Source organism: Leucopleurus acutus (genome assembly GCF_964270905.1).
Source record: "Leucopleurus acutus genome assembly, chromosome: 9".
Classification (NCBI taxonomy): Eukaryota; Metazoa; Chordata; class Mammalia; order Artiodactyla; family Delphinidae; genus Leucopleurus; species Leucopleurus acutus.
Window position 1 is genome coordinate 31277701 of NC_139144.1, and position 6000 is coordinate 31283700.

Genomic DNA, 6000 nt, shown 5'->3' on the forward strand with positions numbered 1-6000 from the left:
AGTCATTGCTAGCAAGTCTGGTTTTAGAATCATCAGTTCAAAACCATTTATGTTGATAAATTTGCGGTCAGGACTCACTTAGAAATCAGAAATAATCAGAAAAAATATTTACTAAAAAAGGTCTGAGAACCATTTGGTAAGTGGGCGTTACAGAAGAAAATTATTTAGGAGTCTGTATTCATAAGAAATAAAATCATACTTTGGCAATAATTGCCCTTCTTGAAAAAAGTCATCTTCCTTTTCAGTTTGGCATGCAAAAATATTTGGACAGTGTTACTTGCTTATAATAAAAGTGAAGTTTTATACTATTTAAATAGTATTTCTGATTCTTGAACTTAATGTGCTACTGTCTAAATTTGTTTTAATATGTCACATTAGATTTATTTCATTTGGAAGGTGGAAGCTGACTGTCATGTTGCCAGGTATTTATTTGTACGCCTTTCCTTTTCCTTTTCCTTTTGTTTCTGTTCTTTTCTTTTTTCTTTTCATTTCTTTTCTTTGCACTGTCTTTTCTTTTTGTTTCTTCGGTTTGCTTTGCTTTTGTTCTCTTTGCCTTTTTCCCACTTTTCTTTTTAAAAAATTGTGAGTTAGGAGGCTGAGACTCTGTCTGCATGTATAAACAGGCATATAGTCCTTATGACCCTTACAATACAATTAAGTTTCATTTAATTCAGCATAGTCTTGATGCACAACAATAATTTGATGAACTATAGAATTATGGACTTCTTAGTTATTTAATTACACTTTGCCAAATAAGGCTAGTTCTATCAAGTTTTGTTACTTGCAATGCTGACAACCAAGCAACACGAGTAGTATTGCAAGCCACCAGAAATAAGGTATGCTTTCCACAGTCTTAAGAATACAGAAACTTTTAGAAATATTTTTGAGCTTTTGAAAAACTTTTCCCTAATTCCAGAATTCCATTTCAACTTATACAATGTTTTCCTGAGTACATTATTTTTTACTGTTAAAATTAATTTCCTCTCCATTATAGTTAAGAAAAAATGAAAAATCACCAGATAATACAATAAATTATTTTTTGAGCATGCCATCTTTACCTGGAAAATAACAGATTAGGCATAAGACATGACATTAAATTTTACTTTGTACTTGGTCAACTTTACCTTTCTGGATTACCTATGATTGTGTGCATGTAAGAACAACTTTGGAATTTTAAGAAAGAGCACTACTAACTGCATTAAGAAAGAAAAAAATGTATAGGTCTTACCATTACATGACTTTTAAGAAAGGGTTATTTGGGGGTTAGGACATCTCAGTATCTCTCTATCTCCTTCATAATCCTCACTAATGAGATTGCTTAGGAGCCGTCATTAAATTGGTGGTATTTTTATTAGTTGTAGTGTCTAAACAAAAAACTTCTGAGGGATCACATCACAGAAATTGAAATAGCAGAGAAAATTTCCATCAACTTTGACTATTTGGAGTAATTTGGAGTAGGTGCAGAGTATCATTTCCCTGTAAATGTCTTGAGTAATATCTGTAGTTAAGCATCTCCAAGTATTTTGTGTACAAATAGCATTACATAATTCCATGCTCTAACTACTTCCTTATATAAAGATCAAAGTTTTTGAAAATATAATGGTTTCTTTTTACGGGACTTACTTTTATCCTCTTCTTTTCCCATTTTGTCCATTGGGGATACACTCTCCAAAGTTGTTTAAAAAGAAAAAAAAACACCTTTAGATCTTTGGGTTTCATTATTTGGCCAAGGAAAACATTGAATGTGAATATCAAATGCTCCAGTAGCACTTCCATGATCTGTCATTAAACTACTTTCCTTCCTTTGAATTTCCTTTTAAGAATTGTTAAAGCCTATTTAAGACCATGCCCCAAAAGTTAGCAATTTACTTTAAACTAAAGTTTTGAGTAATTGAATTCAAATATATTTTTTTCAAAATTGGTATATAAACTTTGATGATTACTTTTCCAATACAATACTAGTGTTCAGGTGTTATTAAAGTGCCAAAAGTTATGAAGGAAAATGGTAATAAAGTTTTTGATAGAAATTTCAAATGTATATCAACAAAAACATGTATAACGGGATAAGTGTATGGCTGAAAATAGCAGTCATACCTTATTAAAACAATTTCCATGGCAGTGAATATTTTATACCCTTCTTTTAGAAATAAGATATTAAGATAAAAATGCTACATTATCATACTCTCTGTGTACTCTATTTTAAAATTAACTACAGGTTAAGAGTTGAAGACTTGTTCATTATACATAAACCCAAAAGGATAAAATCTTTTGGAAACTAGGGACTTCCCTGGCAGTCCAGTGTTTAAGACTTCACCTTCTAATGCAGAGGGTGTGGGTTCGATCCCTGGTGGGAGAGCTAAGATCCCATATGCCCTGTGGCCAAAAAACCAAAACATAAAACAGAAGCAATATTGTAAGAAATTCAATGAAGACTTTAAAAATGGTCCACATCAAAAAAAATCTTTAAAAAAAATCTTTTAGAAACTAAATCTATTTTCTTCTTTAATTGATATATTTAGGATTTTAAGTAAGAACACTTTATTTAACTAGTATATTCAGCATCTAATATGCTAAATCTATTGGTAGGTTTGAGGAAGACAAAGGTGAATAAGATAATTGGTTCTGTCTTGGAAAGTTTCACTCAAGTTTTGGGGGGAAGATTATATTATTTCAACAATGAAATTATAATTTTTCCCTGAGCAAATGTTCATGGACCTAAAAGTGTTCATGGACATAACAGTAATTTTCTGCTCTTAGTAATCTATTTTTATCATTATGATTTCACTAGCGCTGTCAAACTGAGTTAATGCTTTAATTATAGATAAATTAAATACTTATTATTTTAAAATATTTTTTCTAAATATTTGTTCAGATTTAGTTCTGCAGCACCTTACTAGTCAGCAATAAGAGGAAGAAAATTCACCTCCATGGTCCTGAATAGCAGCTACATTGAAAATAATCTAATTTAAAATTCTTAGATTAAGTCAAAAGAAAGACTGCACAATTCATTTTTTATTTTCATCTTTCATGTAGACACCTTTCACACTACCGATGGGTAAGTCTGGAGTTCATTTATCCAACTTTCTATTAAAATGTTTTATATGTAAAGGTTAGAATTAATATCATTAGAAGAGATGTTCACAAAAGTGAAAAAAATATTCAACATAATGGATAAGTAGTATATTTTGAGCTTTGTACAAAAGCAGTAATTTCTTTTAGAAAATGATCTTTAACTATCATTTAATTTTGAATCTCTTTGGATGTTTTCTAACACAAGATTTTGCTAATCTGCATGGTAAAAATCAAAGTAATTGGTAGAAGGTATTCCAACAAAATCCATGCCCCCTTCCTCTTGCAAATTACAGATTTTAATTACAGCCATTATATCTCTCTGAGGTGGCTAAGGCAGATTAAAGGCAGATTAAAGGTTAAAAAGAAAGAAGTGCTCAGCAAGGATAGAGGATGGTTTACTTTTCTTGTATGGGACCCTGTGTCTTTTACTGGTAACCATGTGTCAAATTGTGTGACTCTCATACTTGAGTATTAAACTAAAAGTTATATAACAACATGTGCTCTGTATTTATCCTTAAACGATATTTCAGTATAATGTATCAGAATTTACTCAGCTGAATGTACTTACTGGAAAGAGTAAATGTTTAATTTACTGTGAAAGAACAATTGTCCACCTCCACTGACGGTTAAAAAGATTCAAAAGAGTGAATTGCCTAGTTTATTCTTTTAGTGTTTTTTACTTAATAAACACAAATTTGACATCATTTTGCCTTTATTCTTGCCATAGAATAACATGAAGATTAAAGGTGATTTTCCTTTTTTTCCCCATATTTAGCAGTTCTTTGGCTACAGTTCTGTCTCTTTTTTTTTTTTTTTTTTTTGAGAACTGATCATGTTAGGACATTACATAAATTATCTCATATTTCTCAACTCTAAAATTTCCATTTGGTTCTTTCTAAATGTTCCCCTTTCTGTTTTGAGATTTCTTATTTTTTTTATTATAAGCATATTTTCCTTTGTTTCCACAGACATAAGAGCTGTTTTCCAGTCCTTGTCTACTGATTCTAACATCTGGGTCATCTCAATTGGTTTCTTGAATATGGGTCAAATTTTCAATTATGGCCTGGTCATTGTGAATGAGGGTATTATAGAGATTTCAGTTTTGATTATATTCCTCAAAAGATTATTGTTTTATGTTTGTGTTAGTACACAGCTAACCAGGCTAAACTCAAACTCAAAACTACCTTTGCTGAGGTGGGCAGAAGCAGAAAGCTGTTTAATTCTTTTAACCTTGCCTGGGCTGTTTGGAGTTTGCCATATGCATGCATAATTCATGTGTTAGCCAGAGATTTGGGCAGAGTTCATATGCAGAATTTGAGGCTTTTTAAACAGGGATCTCTCCTTTCTTGTATTTCCTCTTACCTTTCCACTGGCTGTAATAGCTCCAAACTCTTTTCTGTGGTTCTTCAAGCCAGTAAGGCTCTAAGTTTCCATCTGAGTATTTGCCACTTCACGTGTCACAGACTGGGGCCTGCTATCAAGTAAAAACCATATAGAAAAAAAAAAAAAAAGGAACTTCATCCAGTGCCATTTCTTCCAAATGGTGAAGAAGAATAGTCTGCCTTCTCGGTATAGTCTGCCTGCTTTCAGTGATTCTCCATAGCCTCCAGATAATTGCTCAATTTATTTATTTATCCTCCAGAAATTATAATTGTTATCTGTGGAGAGGTCTGATAGGAGGTCCTCTGTCATTACTGGAAGCAGAACTTTCTCCAGGAATTTTCATACCTAAATTTCCAACAAATTTATCTCTAGCAGAGAACAGTTGTTTCATTACTTTTCATGACACGTATGTATCTCTTTTAAGAATGGTTCTATTCAAAATATACTCAACTTACTGCCCTATACTATGAGGAGGAAACACATTTCATTAATTAGAATTACTGTTAAAATATGTCTGCATCCTACAACCATATGCAGTTGCTAGTAATATTTGCTGGATTTCATGCAATCGCTTCCACATAAAACAGTGCAGATATGTCCATTTTAACACTAAAATCTAAAGTACACATATCATATCAAAATATGTATAACCTATTAGCACATAGTTAAAAATCACTTAGAAGATAGACCATATGTTACATTTTAACATCATGATGTGTTTTTTGCCTTACAATTCATGCTGTTTTACAATGAATGCTGGGGCAGCATTTTTGGATTTGCAGTGGCACATACAATAATGGGGCCTATAGCTGATGATATTTTGATTTGGAGAAATCATGTAAAATACATTTCCACATATTGAGGAAATTACAATCTGATGTTGTAGAAAATGTACCTTTTGTATTTTTTAGACTTAAAATATATACTTTAATAAGAATGAACCATAGTATACCCTTATTTTATTCACTATACTGCAACCTTTTTAAAATATGTTATGTAATGAAAGTTACAGATAAAAAAGTAAATGTTGTTTTCCCTGGTTGCTACCATGAGTATGTCTCTGTGTGTGAAAGCAGAACAACAAATTTAAGATTAACTAGTAAAGTACCATCTTCTACAATGGAAGAAATTAACACTATGCTATAAAATCAAGGTCTCAACACATTAGGGGTAAAAACCCAAGAAAAAGATATGATTTTCATGTAGGTTCTAATAAAGAGATAATCATCACCATTTTTCCTAATATCAAAACTTTCAGTTGTAAAAATTAATGACAAAGCAAAAAGCTTTCTAAAATAGATTTTTTAAAATGTGTTTTAAAACTAGGCATTTGGCCAGTTGTGATTATTGTCTAATTCCACAAATATGTTTTAAAGCCAAGCCTGTCAAATGAACTTGAACAAAATTACCAGAATCATGAAATCTTCTGTAGAGACACCATCCTTGGATCTCTGGAGATTCTCTTGTGTTAAGTCTTGTATGGTGGCCAAAGAAAGTGGAAATGTTCTCTGTTCAGACTTCCTTCACTTGGTCTTCTTACCACAG